At 43.6% G+C, this 22,977-nt stretch overlaps 1 protein-coding gene across 5 annotated transcripts in view; it reads right to left on the minus strand.

The window, feature by feature from the left end:
- The window catches only part of PALM2AKAP2 (PALM2 and AKAP2 fusion), a 497,146-nt gene that overhangs the window by 115,033 nt on the left and 359,136 nt on the right, over positions 1–22,977 (minus strand). The window contains exon 1 of one of the 5 annotated variants that reach the window (XM_061163449.1): positions 2,497–2,655. The exons of the other annotated variants lie outside the window; for them this stretch is intronic. The gene's annotated coding sequence lies outside the window, so the exon portion shown is untranslated. Of the gene's footprint in view, positions 1–2,496; positions 2,656–22,977 lie in introns of those variants that run through there. 5 annotated transcript variants of the gene reach the window in all.

Consider the following 22,977-nt stretch of genomic DNA (forward strand, 5'->3'; position numbering starts at 1 on the left):
TCATTGTCCAGATAAGTAGAGACTTGTGATGACAACCTTGATAGAAATCTAGGACATGGGTGCTTTAAGAGTCCACCAAATCTATAGACAGTAGAATCTAGACAATAATTATAATAAGTAATTAGAAAGTCTGGGGTATTAGCATTTTTACAAAAATAACATTTAATAGTGTAATTTCTATGTTAAGATATTGAAAGGTTTAGAAATAAAACAACCAGTGGGTCACTTCCCCCTCACTTGATAACTAAATTAAGACAATCTGTTCCATTTTATTAGCCAGAGATCCCGAGGCTAGTGAGTCAGAAGGAGCCACTTATGAAAGTGAAATAAATTCTGACAACACTACCCTAAACTCTGCAGGCAGGAAGCCGTTTCAACTGCCATGCCAGAACTATGAGATAATGGGTATTTCAAAATGTTTGTCCCATCTCAAAGCCCAGTCTCACACTAGCATCTTGGCATCCCAGAAAGAAGTTGAAAATGAACTCCACTGCGAGAGAAACATCTCAACACTTAATTGCCCAGTCTGTTAGTAAGGAATCTAGAGACTCAAGTCCTATTACTTTCGTTTCTCCTGGCTCATGACTAATTTTACTGGTGCAGCTTAAAATAACTGCTGGGCCCTCAAGACCCATGGTGTGCCCACTCAAAGGAGAAGATGCCCTTTAAGCAAAGAACCTATGTCAAAACTGGGGAGGGGCGGTTGGCAGCAGATAGTCATTAAGATGCTTTAAGGCAGTTTCAATTCTTATAAGACTTTATGTTTAAAGAAGCAGTGGCCTCCTTACTAAATATGCCTCATTTACTAAATATGCCTCATTTCTAGACCTGTTACTCTTGACATTTTATTGATCAAATCTGAGGAGGCTGCCAGAAGTTTAATCAAATTGGGAACATTTCCAGGAAGAAAAATGTGATGCTTAAATGAACTCTCCTCAGTTAGAGCAAATCAAGGAAACAAATCCCCCGAGATGACACCAGTGAGTGATGGGTTTGTACTGATTCAGCCACCAGGTGCCAGCGACCGGGGGTTAAGATGGAAAGGCGCTCCCTAGGAGTTGTTAGCTGACTCGTGTATACCATACAAACGTGTGTATCTGTGAGTGCGGGCGGTCTTTTCGAAGGTACATACTTTGCCCGGGAAGTGGGGGTGGGGATGGGAGGGGGGGCGGGGTCCGCAAGTTTGCCCAAATTAACGGCGCTGCACTTAAAACTGCTCCAGGGAAGGGTACAGATTTGCCAATGTCTCACCACAAAGCCTATCAGAACCAAACTATTATTGCCCCACGCGGAAACTGGCTTTACTGGGTCTGGTGAAATAATCCACCATCGCTCCAAACGAGTCACTTCGCTCCCAGATGCTCCACTTTTGCGGATTGGGGAGAGATTCCCTAAGGCTGCTCATCTGGCACCCGGGCAGGGGAAGCTCAGAAACCCCCTTGCGAGGTCCGCTCCCGCTGGTCCACCCGCCACCTGGTTCCCCACCACCCGCAGCCGCCGCTTCGCCTTCCGCCCTCATCCACCACAAGTGCCGACGCTCCCCGCCCGCCCCGCCTCCCGCCGCGGGCTCTCCCGGACTTCCATTCAGTCCCAAGTTCTCCGCTACTTTTCTCTAGAATTTCTCAGGGCCGCCAGTATCTCCTAGCTCCTATCCCGGCAGGCGCGCCTTCTCTTCTCCACCGCGATAACAGAACACTTTGTCCAGCGCTCGCCACCACGACCCAACCCTACGACTCTCCCACAGTGTCCCCACGAGGGGGGCAAAGACATAGTCTCCAGCTTTATCCGGCATAAAACACCAGATCCTAATGGCTGGGCTCCCGGCCTCAGACCAAACTTCCAGGCTCAGCTCGGACTCGGATTCCCCTCCTTCCGAGCGCCGACAGCTGCTCCCTCCTCCGGCAGCGTCTTCCCAGACCGCGTGCCCCAAAAGCTCTGGCTGGTTGGAGACCCGGCCGTTTTCGGCCTCCGTCTCGCTACAAAACTCCTGACTTCCGAAAACGCCCCCAGCGCTGCCAGCTAAGGAGTCAGGACCCGCACCTTCCTCTTGAGCTGGAACCAGCGGCTCCATCCACCGCTGCTCCCAGGTTTGGAGAGGCGGCTAGGGCCCTTTGATTTTTCTCTGCCTCTCCTTTACAGCCCGGCTCTGCTCGTGTTTGGCGGAGGGAGTGGGAGGAGGGATTCCTAACCTTATTTTTTTTTTTAACATATATAAGTGAGTAAGTATTGAATAAAGCAGCCAAACGCTGGCCCTCCCCCAAACCTAGGAATTCAAAGCCACATGGTCACAGCCCGTTCCAGGCAGGCCCCCTCTGCGCACACGCTCCACTAGGCAAGGACCATAAAAGCCCTTTAAAGTCCGCGGTGCAGCCAGGGGCCTCCCAGATCACCAGTCCCTCCCGAGCCACCCTATCCCCGCGCCAGAGGCCCCAACACCAGAAGGGCGCCCCGGGGACTAGGTGTCTGAGGCCGCCGCGCCCCAGCTTGGACACCCACCTTTGGGCGCCGGATCCCGGGGGCGCTGTCCTCGGGCTGCGCTCTGGCGCGGCCCCTGCCTCCTCCTCGGGACGTCCGGGAGATTCCGCGGAAAGGCGTTCGGCTGCCCCTGACTGGGGCGAGCGCATCTGCCGAGAGCCGCGGCCGCCCGGCGCGCTGGAGTGCGAGGAGCGCCGCCCGCCGCCTCCCGGAGCCCGCCCCGTCCCCGCCCCCTTCTCCGCGCCCTGGACCTCGGCCCGCCCCTCCGCTTCCACACCCGCTCCCCAACCGCCCACACCTTCTGTCTGTGGTTTTGGCGGAATCGTTACACAAACTGAGAAACCAAGAAATGAGGGGATGGGTAGATTGGAGGGACGGAGGGACGGAGGCATGGGGCAAGTGAGACCGAGTATATCCTAACCCGGGAGAGGGCTGTGTCTGGGTACGTGGACCTGTGTTCGCGCAGGGGTGGGCGTGTCGGCGTGTGTGCATGTGGACGTGTGTGTTGGTGTATACATACATGCATATGTGTGTATATGGGTGTGTGTGTGTCCTTACAACGCCGAAACTGCTGAGTTCCATACGAGGGGTCGAGTTCCTCGAGACTGTGTCTGGTAAGGAAGCCAGCTGGGAGCGGTTGGGAGGCGCATCTTTGTGATGCTGCTGGCGGCTCCAAGTGTTTTGGGCTTCTGTGGTCCAGAGACTGAGATGCGGACCAGGATGTTGCCGGTCACTGGCCTGCCAGAGCCTTCACGCTGCCCTCCTGTCGTGGCAGCTGGTGGCCTGTTACCAGAGAGCGTGTGTTAATAAAGCCAGCGGTGGGGAAAGGAAGCAGCTGATATACCGCGTGGGGCTCGATCAGATCCGGAGAGAGGCCAGCCATCCCCCACTCCCGAACTGGCTGAAATTTCAGCATGTCATACCCTCCCCCACTATGAATATTTAAATAATGTTAATGACCCTTTGAAAGTGGACCGGTCTAGAAATCCCAAGAGGACTCAGAAACACCTCACACACACACAGCAGTATTTTTAAAAGCAAGGCGTTCTCCGCAGGAGAAATGTAATATGAACATAATATATAATCAGATTTCTTGAATTCAGCTTTCCACTAGGCATGGTCAAGTTTTTCATTTTCCCAGTGATCTTCTCTCTCCAGCTCTGCAGGTCAGAGACCCTTACTCTCCTAGCTTTCATCCTCTGTTGGCCTGCTTTTTTTCTGAACCGCTGGTCAAAATACTGGGGTCCTCTTTTGAGAGTCAGTTCTGCCTGCCAGGGTCCTTGATTTCCTATGGGGTTTCCCTGCAACTCAGATGCTGCCTGCAATGCAGGAGACCCAGGTTCTAACCTTGCCTCAGGAAGATCCCCTGGAGAAGGGAATGGCAACCCACTCCAGTATGCTTGCCTGCGAAATCCCATGCATAGAGGAGCTGGTGGTCCACAGTCCATGGAGCTGCAAAGAGCCAGACACAACTGGGCAACTAACACTTTCTTTGATTTCCTATACAAGAAATGATAACATGGGGACCTGTCCAGAAAGTCTGTCCAGCTAAAGACACATTAAAAAATAGCATCCAACCAGAAAGGTTTACCATTTGGAGGTTTATTCACACCTTCCCTAAAGGGGAGGTGGGGGGTGGGGGTAAAGACTACAATGCAGACCTCAGCTGTTCTCCTCAGGGTTCCTGAAAGTCTATAGGCTTCTTTTTGTTGGCATTTAAGAATTGTTTCACCAAAAAGGCATGTTTGTCTCTTTGACTATTGAATTTCAATAGAATTTACTGACCAGTGGCCGAGATTACAAAGCTTCAACCTCAATAAATCCCTTTCCTCCCCTCCTTTCTTCTTTTCTTTTTTCCTTTCTTTCTCTCTTTCTCTACTTGTTTCTTTCAGCTCTTCATGTCACTGACTTGAGTTAAATATTTGGGTGCCCTACATCATGATCTATTTTTCATTTTTTTTAATCTCTTTTTAACATTTTTATTTTTTATATGTATTTTTAAAGTCTTTATTGAATTTGTTACAATAGTCCTTGTGTTTTATGTTTTGGCTTAAATTCGTAACCCCTGCATGGAAGGCAAAGTCTTAATCACTGGACAACCAGGGAAGTTTCTTCACATGTTAATATCATGTGAAAACTCACATTGAAATGAACATGTTTGGGGACAGTTATTTATTTATATGGACCATAGATTCTTCAAGGAAAGATTCTAACAATACAGAGGTGAGATTTTTATAAACAGTATTAGGAGCAAGTGCATCGTCACTCTTTCTTCCTATATTCTTAATTTAGAATGTATCATTTACAAATCAAATTTGTTTCATAATTAGAAACAGTACAGCAGTTTATGGGCTTCCCTGATAGCTCAGTTGGTAAAGAGTCAGCCTTGCAATGCAGGAGACCCCAGTTCGATTCCTGGGTTGGGAAGATCCACTGGAGAAGAGAAAGGCTACCCAACTCCAGTATTCTGGCCTAGGGAATTCCATGGAATTTGTTCACGGGGACACAAAGAGTCAGACACAGCAATTTACACCAGCTTTATTCTGAACTCTTTCCTAAAGCAATGTCAGTGTTGATATTACTGTAATATTATGTGTAAATATGAATTAATGTTAATTTTCTGTTAATATTAATTTTAAACTTCTTGCATATCCTATAGAAGCCTACGGGGAATATTAATTTATGAGAAATACATATTCAATAGATATTAATTTACAAGAACATTTCCTTTTCTTTCATCTTATAAGATATTAAAGAGGAAGCCATGATTAAATTACCCTCTTTTAAAATATAAAGGCATGGTACATACCAGGACCCAAAAATATTTGTTTAATTTGTTCTATGAAATCAATACAAAGGTATGACCATCTGCCTATGAAAGTAAAAACTGTTTTAAATTAAGATTTTTCCCCCTAGGTCGGTGGTTCTCAATCAAGGGTAATATGACATCCCAACCCCCACACCCACCCCTGGACCATTTTGGCAATGTCTGAAGACATTTTTTGATTGTCATAAGGGGTGTGGGGTGCTACTGATAGAGGCCAGGGATGTTGCTAAATATCCTGAAAGGTACTGACTGCACTGTCACCCAGCAACAAAAGGGTTATTGCATCCAAAACGTCAGGAGCGCCAAGGCTGAGCTATCTTGCCCTGGACTCAAAGCCAGGACTAAGGGGGCTTATCTGGTGGTGCAGCGGGAAGGAAGCTGCCTGCCAGTGCAGGGGACACAGATTCGATCCCTGGGCAGGGAAGATTCCGCATTCCACAGAGCAGCTAAGCCTGTGCACCACAACTACTGAAGCCCATCTGCCTAGCCTGCGAGCCACAAGAGAAGCCGCCACAACAAGCCCATGCACCGCACCTAGAGAGTAGCCCCCACTGACTGCAACTAGAGAAAGTCCCCTTGCAGCAATAAAGACCCAGTGTAACCAGAAATAAATACATGAATAAAATGTTTTTTAAAAAGCCAGGACTCAGGACCACAGGTTTCAGGACCATGTCTGTGTTTATTAAAAAGGCGAACTCCTGGGCTCCACCTTTACCTACTAAATCAGAATCTCTGGGGGCAGGACCAGGGAAACTGTGTTAACAGCTCCTAGGGATTCTTTTTTTTTTTTTCCCTAGGGATTCTTAAGAACAGGAAAGTGAGAAACACTGGAGATAAGAAAGTGAAGTGGAGTGAAGTTGCTCAGTTGTGTCCGACTCTTTGTGACCCCATGGACTGTAGCCTACCAGGCTCCTCAGTCCATGGAATTTTCCAGGCAAGAGTACTGGAGTGGGTTGCCATTTCCCCAGTGCATGCTTATGGGCTCATCACATCATATGTGTCTTAACATGATGATAGTTATTAGAGCTGAGAATGTTTTATGAAATATATAGGCTCTTCAATCCATGTTAAGAAGCACTTAGGAAGCAAATAAAGGGCTATTGATTCTGTGAAAAAAAAACAAACATAGCTGGGATATGAAAATATTAAATGCTCCCTACATCATTAGGGCGCAAAACCGCCTATGGAACTGTTGCTTGGCAAGAGAGGAGGTTCAGGACATTTTTTCCCTATGACCTAAGTGTACATTTTTGCTTATGTACCATGCCATATCACCTGCCCATTTTAAATGGCGCTCCTGAGCAAGAGTGGCCTCCAGGGGACCCCAGAAATAGAATGTACTTAGTAGAGAAACACCAAAAGTAAAGTTTGGGTGTCTGGCAAGGGAGTAAGTCTAGACACAGATTGACAGAGCCTCTTCTTTCTCCCCAAGCTTAGAGAAGAGTAGAAGCTGGGGGGGAAAAAAAAAAAAAAAGACCCATGAGTGGCTCAGAGAGCTGAGCTAAAAACCCAAAGAAGGGGCCAAGACTGGTCAATCATAAAAAAGAATTTGCCATTTCCTACTTCCAGCAAGGAGAAAGACATCAATAAGCATCAGTTGGGTATAATCCTCAAGCCCAAAATGTGTCTCATAGAAAACAAAGGCTTGCTAGAAAAAGAGTAAGAATAAGATGGAAAAGCAAACAAAACTGTCACCAAAAAGGTTGGCCCCTATCAAACCAAAAGCCCTAGATCTGTGGGACTTTCCCACCAAGTACCGATAAAGTCATTGGAATGTTAGGAACAATCCCAATCCCAAGGGCATCCCTATGAGACCAGATGTACCACTGTAAATCTAAGACAAGAAACAAACAGGGAAATATTAGCAACATACATAACAATGTTAACATGCAATCTAATATGCAAAGAGTTCTTACAAATCAATATGAAAGTTGAAGAAAATTACCAACTCTCTAATGGAAAAAAACAAACCAGTCATTTACAGACAAATAAGTATAACTGGCCATTAAACTTAGGAAAAGATGCCCAAACTCTTCCTCATCTAAAAAAAATGCAAGTGAAAATACTAGAATAATATATTTTGCCTCTGATATCAGAAAATAGATTAAATACAAATATTATCTATTATTGGTGAGAAACTGATGAAAATTAACTGTACATTGTTGAAGGAAATATAAACTAATATTAATAGATTGATAAATTGGTTAGACAATTTGGTGATAGCTCTTAAAATTAAAAAAATGTTTATACCATTGAACTTGCAATTCACTCTTGGAATTCAGACACTTATAAAATCTGTGAGTCAGGAGACTGAGGTGGTAGGGAGGAGTCAGTGAATGAGAAATTTCTGATCACAGAAAGGGCCAAAATAAAGAAATTACTTAATATAAACTTTTAAAGTTGCTTGCTGTGTAATGTTGTAAGTACTTCAGATATCCCCTCAACCTCTAATAACAGCATTTATTTGGAGAGCCAAAGGCAAGGGGCTTATATATGACTTGGTGCAGATTGGATATCAGGCTAAAAGGATGTGAGATTAAGAATTCAGACAAAAGAGGGCTTCCTTGGTGGCTCAGTGGTAAAGAATCCACCTGCCAATGCAGGAGACATGGGTCTGATCCCTGGTCTGGGAAGATCCCACATGCCTTGGGGCAACTAACCCCAAGTGCCACAACTACTAAGCCCACATGCGGCAACTACTGATGCTCACACATCCTAGACCCCGTGTTCCACAGCACGAGAAGCCCCACAATGAGAAACCGGCGCACCACAATTAGAGGAGCCCCGCACTGCAATGAGGACGCAGCACAGCCAAAAATAAATAAATAAGGTTGTTTTAAAAAGGAAGAAGAATTCAGACAAAAGAGGAAATCAGAACAAGAAGTGACCAGTAAAACCAACTCAATCCCACTCGAGGTAACTGCCTGAGTGAAAAATCCATAAAAACAGCGGGGGTAGGCACTGGACCACCTCTAACATTTTGTGGGTAAGGTCCAAGTAATTTTAGTTTAAATATAGAAGGAATAATTTTCCCTTGCAGGCTGTGGGACTTGCCAGCCAACAAACTCCTAGGATGCACTCCTTTGGCTTATTTTCTAATTCTGATGGTGGTAAAACTAGATGACTAGGATGTTTGTTTCATTAAGGGAATTTCCCACTTAAGATATTTCTCCACTGATTTCTGACTCTTATAAAACGGCAAAAATGTCTTCCCTAGGTAATGTAAGAAATGAAGTCATCCTTGCCTTTTCCATAGAAGAGATATTCCATCCATATAATGTTTGAACCATCAGCTTTATGAATGAATGCACAGCATATAAGACAGGCTATGGACTGTTTGTTTTGACTTGTAGTTGTTTTACCAAATGGAAAACACTCTCCTCAAAACCATCTCTTCTCTAGGGTCATGTCTGGTTGCTGAGTGATGGTCAGCTCTTAAGACTTTGCATCCTCTGAGGACTTTTCTGGCGGTCCAGTGGCTAAGACTCTGTCCTCCCAGCGCAGGGCACCTGGGTTCAGTCCCTGGTTGGGGAACAAGATCCCACATGCTGCAACGAAGATCTGGTGCAGCCGAATAAATAAAAAAGAAAGAAAGAAAAGGAAAAAGGAAAGACGTTGCATATCAGTGTTTCCCAACCTAGCCCATGTTGAGTGTAGCTGGAAAATGGGGGGGTAGGGGGCGGGGGGGGAATCAAAAAACAAAAAACCTGAATTAATTTCCCTAGAAGATCTGGAGTTCAGGAATCTCTGTTTAAGTTTCTCACGTGATTCTATGACACAGCCTGGTCTGGGACCCACTTGGAGTGGACACAGTTATCCGTGGGCAGGGGGAGGAGAGAGCAAGTGAACACAGGGACGAGGATGGCTGTCACACAAGAACACTTGGCTCTTGGACCATGTTTACCCCCGATCTTGGCCTAGTTTGTGGCGGGCTGCCTTTCCTTCATTTCCTCTCCAGGGTCTCTGGCTTCCTGTGCCCGAGGAAGTTCCTTCCCAGCCTGTTCCACATTTATTTCCTTCCCCTGCATCCTCACACTTGGCCTCTCCTCTGCCAAACCCTCTAACACAAGGAAATGGTGACCTGATGACATTCACCCCAATGCTTGCGACTCCTTTTTTCCCCAAAGACTTTTATAAACATTCCAGAGAAACATTCCAGAACCCAAGCAACTTCTGCCCATCTAACTGCTTTCATTTTGTCCCACATGGTGTAGCTGGACTTCTGCCTTCTCTACGTTGACAAAGTGACAACCGTGCACCCAGACTGCCCCTGATAACAAACATTTATTTAAATGGTATCATTATAAAGTGTAGGTCTCTAGTATTCCAAACGAAAAGCATCAGTGAAATGCAGCAACGTGGGAGGTGCCTGGCTGGAAAGGATGGAGGAAAAATGCTATTTGTGCAGAGGAAAGGCAGGGTGGGAAAGGCAGAGAGAATGCTGAGGAAAGGGTCCCCCTCTGAGGGAGGTAGGAAGGCACAGATGGCATTCAGGGAACCGCTGTGGGGCCCACATCTTCAGAGCCCTCAAAGCTTTGTGTTAATGACAAGAATGCACTCATCTATTCCTACGGTAATTGACAACAAAGCCCAGAGGCTTAAGTTCTTTGTTTCTTGACTGAGAACTTTATCTCATTTAACAACCGAAGCATTTAAAAAAATCTAGTAAACACTTGGGAGTTCATGCCCTAATGGAGACAGAGCATAAAACAAGGTACTTTTTAAGCATGGCACTACAAACACAAAATCTGCCAAATATACTTGGAATGTACCGGAAGGTACAGAGTGTGTTCACAGACGGGACAATGGGAGCAGCACGCCCAGCGCGGAGGCCGGTTTCTGCTGAGTAAATCCCGGTGAGTTTGCTTCTCATTAGCGATCTGTTTTGTTTTATTTATTCCCTTTTTTGAACTGCTCTGCATGGTTTGTTGGATCTTAGTTCCCTGACCATGATGAACCCGGGTCAGCAGTGAAAGCGCAGAGTCCTAACCACTGGACCCCCAGGGATTTCCCAGAGCTCTGTGTTTTAAATACGAAACTACCTTTCTTTCTGGCAGTGCTTAATTCCTTTTCAATTGAGGTGAGAATGATTTTTTAGTTTTTTAAAAAATGAGACTGTAACATTTTCCCAGTCATGCTCAAGTGTTTTCCTCAGAACTTTTAAGTACAGGCTGTTAATTTATGCAAAAGAACCATAAGGTTTTTCAGTCTTATTAGGGGGAAAAATACTAAACTTGACATTTTAAATTTTAATAATTCTGATTATCGCAGAGGGGTGGTCTGTGCAGTAAGTAGTCTCTCACTTATTTGTCAAGTGTCTTAATATTGAGAACAACCCAATGAGAAAATAGACTTTTCCTTCTACACTTTTGAACATATTAAATTACTCATCCTGGTGTGAAGGTACGTTCACCGAAGACGATGGGGGAATACTATGAAGGCGGTTTAAGTTCATCTACACAGAGTGAGTTAATTACTTACCTAAATAACCACGAAGATTATGAAATATTAAGACCATTTAGATATGGAGAATAATAATAGCTTCTTCTACAGAATATTAAAAGCCTTCGTTGGGAGGGGGCCACGATCCATGTAAAATCACTTTAGAAACCATAATAGCTTCTGATCAAGTCAACTAAAGCATAAAATCCCAGGTAATCCCTGAAGCGCCTCCAACTCCTCAAGTAAGGGCCTTTGCCTTCTGCTTCCTTTTCTCCCTCTTGTCCTTTCTCTCTCCTTTAGAAAAAAAAAATTTTATTGGGGTATAGTTGGTTTGCAATGTTGTGTTAGCTACTGCTGTAATAGCAAAGTGAATCAGTCATATATATACATATACCCACGCTCTTCCAGACTCCATTTCGATATAGGTCATTACAGAGCACCGGATAGAGTTCCCTGTGCTATACAGTAGGATCTTATTAGTTATCTTTTATATATGAAAGTGTTAGTCACTGAGTCGTGTCCAGCTCTTTGCAACCCCATGGACTGTAGCCCACCAGGCTCTTCTGTCCATGAGATTTCCCAGGCAAGGATACTGGAGTGGGTTGTCATTCCCTCTCCAGGGTACCTTCCTGAACCCAGATATTGAACCCATGTCTCCCACATTGCAGGCAGATTCTTTACCCATTGAGCCACCAGGGAAACCCATCTTTTATATATAGTAGTGTATATATGTCAATTCCAATCTCCCTCCTTTCTCTATCTTCTTTTCTCCTCCCTTGCTTCCTTCCCTCCCTCCCTCCTTCCTTTCCTTCCCTCCTTCCCTCTCTACCTTTCTTCCTCCCTTCCTTATTCCTTTTCTTTTTAGACCACAGCCTAGTTGATTTTAGGAGCAGGCCCTGCAAACCCAAATACCTTTCAAAGCCAGACAGATAACATAAATGAGTAAAGCTACCAGGTATCAGAAATAGTTTGTGACTCCTGTGAAGGACTGCTAAGTAATTTATAGACTGGCTGAGATAAGATAGGCCAGCATGGGGAGAGAACAGTGTGTTTAGATAGATCGCTGCCACTGCTTCTGTGTTATATCAGGCATTTTCTTAACTTGCTTGAAATGGATGAGGGCATAACAAAATGTCAGAGACAGAGAATTAGAGCTAGGAGGAACATTACGTCACCCCAGCCATGTACCTCATTTTACAATGTAGCAAAGTGTCAGTGAATCCAGGGTGTCTGGAGCCCAAGACCAAGGCTTGAACCCTGGTCTGTCATTTATTAGCTGTGTGACCTTGGGAAAGTTGCTCAGCCTCTCCATCCCTCTGAATTCCCACCTTTAAAAGGCAGATCATGAGAACCTTTACCTACAAATGGCACATCTACAACATAACTGTTGTGAGTGTAAAATGAGACCATCCATGTAAAGCTGTAAGCCCAGGGCCAGCTACAAGATTAGCTGTTATCAGTGAAGGCAACTGAATCCTGGGAGGGGGGTGGGACTCACACAGAGCCTTTGGGCAAAACTGGGTCAAGGTCAGGACTCAAGCTCAGGCCTGCTCTCTCCTAGGTCAGGGCTAATTTCTTTGCTGTACGTTTGCTTTCTTTGGTATTTTTATTGTTTCTAAAGAAAACAGCACACAACAACAATTACCTGGCATGGTATGAGGAAGTTCTGGTTAATTGTTTTAAGGCCAGAGTGATATCTATGGCCTGTCTCTGGCGGCCTTGGCCATGAGGCCAGACTAGTGCAAACGCAGTGGTTACCATCAGTCTAGGCAGTCCAGGAGCCCGGGATAGCTGTGGTGTCAGCGTGGTTACCCATCCACCATCTCGATCACAATATCCTAAAAATGTTTCCCTCTCAGCCTTTTGTCCTAGAGTTTTCAGTTCTGTTAAAGCCTCCAGCCTGTTCTCAATATTCTGGAACATTCTGCAGATACGGGATGCTGCCATGTTCCTGAACATCAGAGAGGGGAAGTGAAGGCTTTAGGCTGATACTCTTGTGTGCTGTGATTTGTGACCACTCTATCCAGACGGCTTGGTTCCCACAAGATGGGGGCCCCATCTCATCCCAGGGCAGGGCCCTGCTGGGGAGAAATGAGCCCCCACTGCCTGGCCCCTGCTCCCCTCTCCTTCCAACCTTGGCTCTACCTTTTGCTTTCATTTTCTCTGGGTCGGGATCATTCAGTCAGCCCTGGATCCACCAGTTCTTTAACCCCTCTGCTCTTTACCTAGAAAATCCTTCTCACCAGGCAAGGTCTATCCAACTCCTTCCCTCAAGCCTGCCCCCAAGGCTGCTGTTTCCAGGGCTCCATCCCCAATCTCTTTCCCCCACCCTTATTATCCTGACCCTCCCTTTGACAGAGACACTATCTGGGGTAGCCTAGAGTCTTACCTGGGTCTCAGTATCTTCTCTGGAATAGCCGTCAGACACACAGGCTCCAGCCCAACTCCTTCCTAGCAAGCCCCCTGCACTCATCTGCCCTGTATTTCCTGACTCAGGGGTCCCACAGTCCCCAGGTCACTGGCCGTCTTCCTCACTGTGGTCCCCTCTTCCTCTCCCCACTGCCTCTTCACAGGTGATTCCTTCCTCCGTCCCCACCCGGCCCATTCAGCGGCCTCTCAGCAGATCTCTCTGAACTTCGCCTCTCCCCATTCCTGCCCACCTTTCACAGTGTACCTGAATTAGCTTCCTAAACAACCTCTTGCCCAAACAGAAACTGCTTATCACTCAGTCACTCAGCAGATATTTATTAAGACTTTCCCATTTGTGAGGCCCCATTGTAGGTGCGGGGGATGCGGCAGCGAACAAAGTCAAGTGCTTTCTCTCTGATCCTCACACCACTGGCCCTGGAGGTGGAATGGGTGCTCTCCTTGTTCTTCACTGCTTCCTCCAGACTCCTGTCCCCCTTTCTCAATAAAATCCCCTTTCCCCATTACCTGAAGACTTTAGCATCTGTCACTCTCTCTGACAATACTCCAGCCAGGGACCTCCCAGGTGGTCCAGTGTTAAGAATCCACGTTGCAATGCAAGGGACTTGGGTTCCATCCCTCGTGGGAGAACTGAGATCCCACATGCCGTGGAACAGCTGATAAGCCCATGTGCCACAACTAGAGAGTCAATGCACCACAGCAAAAGGTCCCCTGTGCTGCAACTAAGACCCCACACAGCCAGATAAATTAAAAAACAGAACAAAAATCCAGCAACATTCTAAGTCTTAATGATTATAACACCCGTGTGGATAAGTCCTAAATACCCCACCGCTTAGATTTTAATTTTATAAAAAATACTACTGTCTTCCTACTTCAGTCTTCCAGTCTCGTGGTCCTAGTCTAGACTTTGTTATTACCAACAACTGTGCAGCCTTTGTAATCTTGGTTCCAAACATCCTATTCTCTAACCATCACTCTTTCTACTACTATGCCAACTCCAATAATTCTCCAACCCATGACCAAGGCTAATGCAACGATTCTATTGCGCATCATTGTTCCTCATCCCTCCCGGTCTCCCTCTTTCTGCAGCTTGGAGTCCACGGTCTACCCTTTGTGTACCCTCTCAACTCTTTTATCTCGCCCTCCCTTTGCCATATTCACCCTGTAGTCAGTAATGCTGGATCAATCCAACTCTGTCCATTCCACACATCCGCACTCACACGCTGGCATGCTCAGAGAAAAACATAACAACTGTCTGGCTAGTCTCACTTAAAATGGATCACTCACCTTAAGCAGTGCCTGGTACTTTAAGCAGTACATTTCCCCAGTTCATTCATTACCCCATTCTTGGAATGACTAGGTATACCTTCTCCTTTCCCCTTATATGCTTCTTGCTCCACGTCACTCTCATCTGACGACCTGACCTCCCATCTCACTGAGTAAGTAGAAGCAATGAGAAGATGGCCTTCCCTCTTCTTACCTCTTCCAGGACATTGCTCCCTCGATTGTATCCTCTCCTGCCACATAAATTTTCTCTTGTCTCATCAGATCTGCTATGATCTCTTCTACTTAAAAAAAAAAAAAATTCTCTTGACCCTACAGCCTTCTGCAGCTACCACCTCAATTCTCTGCTCCCCCTTAGATCAGACATACGTAAAAAGAGCTATTTCTACTTACTGTCTCCATTTCCTACCCCTACATCCCCATTCTTTCTTTTGTCCCCATCACCCACCCCCCAACAGAGTGTTGGTCACAGTCATCATGACCTCTCTTTGGACTGCCAAACCCAGTGATCATTTCTCAGAACTCATCTTACCTGACCTTTCAGCGGGATCTGACACAGATGGTCTGTTACTTCTTTTTGAACTGCTTCCTTTGTTTGGTTTCCCAAATACTCCTCTCTCGGTTCTACTCAGACGTAACAAGCCATTCTTTCTTGGTCTCCTTTTCTTCCTCATCTTCTGAACATTTAATATAGACTGATCCAGGTCTAGTACCTCTACCCCTTCTTTCCCTCTGTGATCTCAGCCCATCTTGTGGCATGTACAAATGAATCCCAGAGTTCTATCTCGACCTGCCCTAGCCCTCGAAATCCAGACTCACACCTGACCTCTCCACTTGGATCGCTAGATGACATCTTAAACTTAACAAGTACTCAGCAAATTTCTAATTTCCTCCCCAAATCTGCTCCTTTCATAATCCTGTCCATTTTATTAAAGACAGACCTCAGTCTTCTAAGCCATAACTGTTGTCACTCCCATCCGACAACATTCTGATTTTTCTCCAAAGCACTTTATCCACTGTCTTTAATATAATATACTTGCTTGGTTCTTTGTTTCTTATCTATCTTCCCTTACTAAAAAAGTAATCTACATGCATACAGGTATATAGTCTCTTTCATTAATTTCTAGATGCCTGTAGCTTGGCATAGAGTAGGCACTAATTAAAATTTGTTGAATAGGACTTCACTGGTGGTCCAGTGGTTAAGAAACTGCTTGCCAATGCAGGGGACACAGATTCGATACCTGGTTCAGGAAGATTCCACATGCCATGGGACAACTAAACCTGAGTACCACAACTACTGAGGCCAAGTGCCTAGAGCCCATGCTCGGCAACAAGAGAAGCCACTGCAATGAAAAACCCATACACCACAACTAAAGAGAGCCCGTATGTAGCAACGAATACTCAGGCCAGACAAAAATAAATACATAATTTTAAAAATTTGTTGAATAAATAAAAAAATACGTTCATGGAACATACATTCTAATACAATGTGAAGAATGGAGAAAGATTAAAAACAAAACAGAAACAGGGAGAATAATGTCAAATAATATGAAATAAAATAATAGGAAAGAAAATTAAAGGTCAATTGAATTAACTCATGTAGCTATTAGAGCTATACTAGTGTCAGGAGGTGGTAATTGTTATAAAGAAAATTAAGGCAGGGGAAAAGGACAGATATTGATGGCAGGAGTGAAGTGAAAGTCGCTCAGTCATGTCTGATTCAGTCCATGGGATTCTCTAGACCAGAATACTGGAGTGGGTAGCCTTTCCCTTCTCCAGGGGATCTTCCCAACCCAGGGATCGAACCCAGGTCTCCTGTATTGCAGGCAAATTCTTTACCAACTGAACCACAAGGGAAACCTAAGAATACTAGAATGAGTAGCCTATCCCTTCTCCAGTGGATCTTCCCCCACCCAGGAATCAAACCCGGATCTCCTGAATTGCAGGTGGATTCTTTACTAACTGAGCTATCAGGGAAGCCCAACGGCAGAGTGGAGTAGGTATTATTGTACGTAGTATGGTCTAGAAAAGAGAGAATTGGAAAAAGAGGAGTGAGCCATATAACATTGAAGGGAAAAACATTCCTGCATAGGGAACAGCCCTTGTGGAGACTCAGACCCACCATGCATGGAATGCCAGAAGGTCTTCACAGTCAGGAGGAGATGAGAAGAGGTGGCAGCGAGTGAACTCAGAAAGGAAGAAGGCCAGGTCAGACCATGAGGAGCCCACAAGCCTTGATAAGTACTTTGGATTATTTTTTCCCTGAATAGGATGCAAAGCCACTCATTTATTTTAAATAGATCAATGACTTAAGATTTTTAAAGATCACTATGGTTTGCTTCTGTATGAGGTCTGTGCTACAGGGGAGAAAAGGAGTGGCCAGGAGACCACTCAGAAGCTACTATAGTAATCTGGGCAAGAGGTGACAGTGGCTTAAACTAGGATGGTCATGGGTAGTGGTGATAGTGATGGTGGAATCAGAGTTCAGACATAACTGGAAGAAGTGGATGCACCAGGCACATGGCATAGAGCATCACACTTAGAAGACACTTAATACCTATTTATCAGACGCGTGCCTGTGTACTTCTTATTCTCATGACGATAAAATGTTTTTATTATTCAAAAAATCCCCATTTGGTTATTTTTCTAAGAAATTTCCTTTTTTTTTTTTAATTTTTTAATTTTTTGGCTGCACTGCACAGCATGTGGGATCTTAGCTCTGACCACAGACTGAACCCAGCCCCTCTGCATTGGAAGCACGAAGTCTTAACCACTGGACTACCAGGGAAATCCCTCTAAATTTCCTTTCAATGAAATACCAACTCACCAAAACAGGCTTTTAAAGTACATTAGGCAAAGTAGTTCTTGAACTTTAGGTAAAAAAATAATTGCACTTTTGAAACACTACAATAAATTAGATTCTCTCATAAGATGATTTCCAAGAAGAATTTAGTATGTCATGTGAAAGGATCACATTGACCCTTAAATTTTTAACATTTATCATGGGTGAGTTCAACTGACCTTTCTTCTTTTTCCTCTTATTATCTGTGGCATTCTCCCCTTAACTCCTTCATTACAGAAACAGCTCTTTTCAGACATGTCACTTGCACAAAGAATGTCTGGCTTGACAGTTACTGATTCCTCCCCTGGGGAAAGCAGATTCCCTTGCCTTTTCTTCGCTCTGGATCTGAACTGCAAGTGAACGGTTGGTTGGGAAGTTAACTGGCTCAGCATCTCCTGAGAAAATGAGGAGCACATGTGGATCTCAGGCCAGAGGTGATCTGATGTCACAGGCAGGAGGACTTGCTCTGGGCGCCAAACCTTCCTTCCTGCACTGATTATGGGTGGGATCTTCCACAGGTGACTTTCCCTCCCTGTGCCTCAGTTTCCTAGTCTTTAAAATGCAGACAATTATATAGCATCTATATCATGGGCTTGTGGTGAGCACTGGTTGAGTTAATGCTCATAGAGGTCAAAGAGCCTACCGTGCAGATTCTCAGTAGATAGTAACTATTTGTGATTATTCATCTGTGCTAGTCTGCTGCTCTGCAAGTTCCCTGTGGGCCAGTCCAAAGAACCAGAGCAGTCTCAGATGAGAAAGGCTGTTGACTAATGCCTTCTCTTGGGGGATTATAGCTATTTTCCTATCAATAACTTTTTTATTGAATTATAGTTGCTATGCAGTGATTCAGGTATACAGCAAAGTGATTCTGTTATATATACATATTTTTCAGATTCTTTCTCATTATTACAAGATATTAAATATAGTTCCCTGTGCTATACAGTAGGTCCCTGTCGTTTATCTATTTTATATACAGCAGTGTGTATCTGTTAATCTCAAATTCCCAATTTACCCCTCCCCCTTCCCTCTTTGGTAACCATTAAGTTTGTTCTCTATGTCTGTGAGTTTATTTCTGTTTTGTAAGAAAGTTCATTTGTATTATTTTTTTTATGGTTTCACATATAAGCAATATCATGTAATATTTGTCTTTGTCAGTTATGTCATTAAATTTTAATTAAAATAACTTCCTATTTATTGAAGAGATACCCATTATATGGAAAGCAGTAAACTGCGGGCTCTGGAATATTACAGACCTAGGACTGAATCCTGGCTCCGTTCTTACAGATTTTGTGCCCTTGGGAAAGTCACTTTTTCAGAGCATGGAACTCTTGAAATAAACAAAATAAGGGTCCCTGTTTCATGGTGCAGTTGTGAGTCTGACATGAAATAACATAGCGTCTGACCCTTAGTAAATGCTGCGGAAAAGAAAGGGAGTGAGTGAGAAGGGAAGGAATGAGGAAGAAAACACGGAAGGAAGGAAAGGAGGAAGAAAAAAGAGACCAAGACAGGGAAGACCAAAGGAACAAGGGTGAGAGACGAGAAAAAATAGGAAGGGTGGGTCAAAGACTATTATAGGATAAGAAAGTTTGACAAAATCCATATGGAGGAAAAAGATTTATTTTAGTAAACAATCAAATACTAGGAAAAATGCTTAGAAACAGGATGCATATTTTTATTTGAAAAAGAAAGATTCTTTTCCTCTTTTGCAATGCCTTTTCTCTTAAGAGGGATTTTCCTATGTCACTCATGGGATAAATTTAATATAAACTTGGAAATTTTTTTCATATTTGGGTTTTGTTTATATTTTCTTTGTAGGAACCAACATATTTAAAATAATAATTCTTGCTGCATGAATGTTTGTCTATTTCTCAACTTAAATAAGGTTTATCTTTTCAAAATTTCCAAAGGATTTATTGCCATTAGTTTGAAAAATCACCCTCAGAATTTGAATATGTTTAAATACAGTACACCACGTATATGAGCAGGCACCATAACATTCAGTAAGTTTTTTTTAACCTAAAAATTAAGAAATGCTGTATAACACAGAAATACAGATATCTTAGGAAAAACTGAAAGAAGAAACTGCTCCAAGCTCAGGCATGGTGGGTATAGAAGTGAAAGAAAGAAAGTGAAGTCGCTCAGTCATGTCCAACTCTTCGCGACCACATGGACTGTAGCCCACCAGGCTCCCCTGTCCATGGGATTTTCCAGGCAGAATGCTGGAGTGGGTTGCCATTTTCTTCTCCAGGGGATCTTCCCAACCCAGGGATCGAACCCGGGTCTCTCGCATTGTGAGCAGACACTTTACTGTCTGAGCTACCAGGGAAGCAAGTCCCATGGTGGGTATAGTGGTCTCCTAATAAATATTACAGGACATCTGTAGGCTGAATCTCTCCAGATTCAAAGCAAAGTCTATTTATTCGCTGTCAGCCCCGCTTCCCTTATTTATTGAAGAGCCAGTTCTGTTTTTATCATATTCATGAATCACTGCAGTTGAATGATAATGAAAATGTAATCAGAATGTTGATAGGATGAAAACCCAAGGGCAAGTCTGAAAAACAACCAAAGCTCTGGGATGAAAATCAAATCTAATTCCACCAGGTAAACTGCAGTTTTGCATTTGAAGAACAAATGCAAACAGAACTACATAAAAGTTCCTTTATTGATCAGGGGCTGTGAGACCTACTTTATCTGTTTGCATAGGAGCATCACCATTTTGCTCTACCGGGGAAGTAGTAGCTGTTAAGGACAAGGGCTGTCTGGTTAGATCTGGGCTCTGCGACTGGGCTGTGCATCCTTGGACAAGTTACTCAGTGTCTCTGAAACTTTCTTCCTTTGTAAATTGTAGATATCCATGGTACCTGTCTCACACAGTTGTGGTTAAGTATTGAGCATAATACCCTAAGCAATTGGTGGATGCTCGATACATGGAAAGCTCTCAATAAATGTCAGCTATTATTCTCATTCATTTCTGTAAACTGAAATTCACTAGAAAATTCATCAAAATGCACTATCTCTGAGCACATAGAGAATATGATGACTCATCCATCACCTTACCTTCTACAGAACCCTTTGGGAGAGGGAATGGGGATTGTGGCTACTGACATTTTTTTTCTTTTCAGAAATATACATGATAATACTGAACTGAAATAAATGTCACATCTCCACTGGCTCATTTCTGAAGAAGGAACAATTGCTGCAACAATAGTAAGCTCAAGTGACATCAAAACAGCCCAACTTCTGGTGTATAAATCACCTTGCATCCTGTTCTAGCCAATGCAGCAATCACCTTGTCTGAGCACATTTTCTGTTTTTTTATACAACTTACACGTGTATCAGATTTTCTTCATGTTAACTACTAGTTTTCACTACAACAGAAAATAGCAAGGAGGAAGGTCATCAGGATGGGTAGAAAAAAGACACAGAAAAGGAAGGCATTGATAATTTACCAAGAGGGACGCTAGATGCTCGCCTAAACTATCTGAAGTGCTTATATAATGAAGCAAGATCTCTCTACCAATGAATCCAACAGATATTTCCTGAGAATTATAATTACCCTAAAGATTTATGAGACCTCTGTGAGACTAGACTTGTTTCAGAAGGACAAAGCCTATTGGAAATGACCATATGAATAATTTGTTTTTCAGGAATAACTTGTGACCATTCCAAACCTTCTCAGACACTAACGATAATATATTCATAAATTAACTGGATAGGCAAATTCTCGCCTATTGGGAACCAGTTGGCAACCTTCCTAGAGCACCAAAGACCGATGGTTCCTGACAGTGGTTCTGTGTTTTGGTTACTGCAAATGAATCCTGCTTCAAAGCTAAATAGACTGGGGCAGATCACTCATAGGAAGACAGGTCTATCTGCAAAGAGGCTCTGACGTGCAGGACAGAGACTGTTCTAGAGCTTTGTGATCATTAGTCGCTCCCACCCATGGAACGCTAGAAATGTGCATTGGAGGAAATGCACTGATGTACTCAGGAAATATTTGTGAACATGTTAGTACTTTTGCTAGGACTTTGCAGGCCAGTGTCATCTATTTCAGGAGGTGACCACCCAGAGAGAAGGGAATTTTACCAAGCAATAAAGTTGCTAAAAGTACAAGAATATTTCATCATTTTAAAACTTGGGATGAAGCTCTCTATAGAAAATGAAGTCACTGATAGCCCAGCTAAAGTGAGAATCCTAGAACAGACTTCAGAAAAATCATAACACGCCCAGATTGAGGAAAAGTAGTTTTGTTTTGTTTTTTAAGTAAAGAGAAACAAACCGGGAACAGCATTTCCCATGGTTTCACTTCATAGAGAAACCAATGACGTACTGATCTTGGCATGGGTCAGGTTTGGAAGTTTTATTTCTCAGGGAAAAAAAGTTAATCAGGAGAGATCTGTTGATCACTTATCAGTTTACTGTACAGACTGAACCTGTATATCTGTCTGATTTAAAGCTTAATATAATGAACTTAATACATTATCATCCTGAAATGAATAAAGTCACACTAATTGAAGAAATATAAAACCGCAGATAATCTCAAACCACAGTAATCAAGTGGATTAGCCTGTTTCTTTACCTCTTTTGCAATACCCCTCCTGCCTAGGGCTGCCAGACTAAGCAAATTAAAACATAAGACAGCCAGTTACATTTAAATTTTGGTAACCAATAATCAATCTCTGAGTATGTCCCATGCAATATTTGGGACATACAAATACTAAAAAACTACTTGTTGCTTATCTAAAATTTGAATCTAACTGGTTGTCTGTCCAGTGTATTATCCGGCATAACTACTCTTGCCCCATGGTTGGAGCTACTCTGCTTTAGCTGATGGTAAAACTAATTTGCATTCATCAACACTCAAATAGAGAGGTGATAAGGTGACTTTTCACCTGAGTTCTAATGCTCATTTTGAAATCTTAGATGATTCATTTAACTTTACTGGGCTCTAGTCACCACATCTGTAAAATGGGATGAATAAGAGTTCCTCCTTTGTGGGGCCATTTCAAGGACTATATGAGATGGTACATGTAAGGGCCTAACACACTACTCAGTTCATAGCAAATGCTCAATCAATATTAGTTATTATTATCAGCAGGAGAACATGATGAAAAAATAAAATGACAGAGAAGAAGGTGCCTGAGATCTTTCATTTGTTGTAATATTCTTTATCTATACATATAATACAAGGAGAGCTATGAATTGTGACTTCACTTCTTTGACCTTCACTTTATTTGACACATAGGGAGCAACACACAGGACTGATAGTAACCAATATTGTTACACCATAGGACACTGTGCACCAGGGCCTTTTTGCACTATTCTTTGTAATAATGCAAAATGTATATTTAAAAAAAAAAGTGATTCTCCTAGAGGGGGTATGGTAAACATTGAGCCAATAGTTAGTCCTGGAATGCCTCCCATCCCCCACCCTCACTGCCAACCCTCTTTGAGTTCCAGCACTTTGAAAGTTTCAAGGACGACAAAAATCTGCCATAAAAAGAGTTTCTTTGGCAAGGGAGCAAATTTAGAACCATCTTTATGTATGTACCCAATGCAGAAAGAACTGCTGGTCTCAAATGTATTTTTTTGTACAGAGCCTCTGCACAAACCATCCTCTATGTCATCATCAGCGAATACAAAGGACAACCAGTTAGCACTGCTGGCAACAGAAGGTCCT

Source organism: Dama dama, chromosome 16 (assembly GCF_033118175.1).
Source record: "Dama dama isolate Ldn47 chromosome 16, ASM3311817v1, whole genome shotgun sequence".
In the NCBI taxonomy this organism is placed as follows: domain Eukaryota; kingdom Metazoa; phylum Chordata; class Mammalia; order Artiodactyla; family Cervidae; genus Dama; species Dama dama.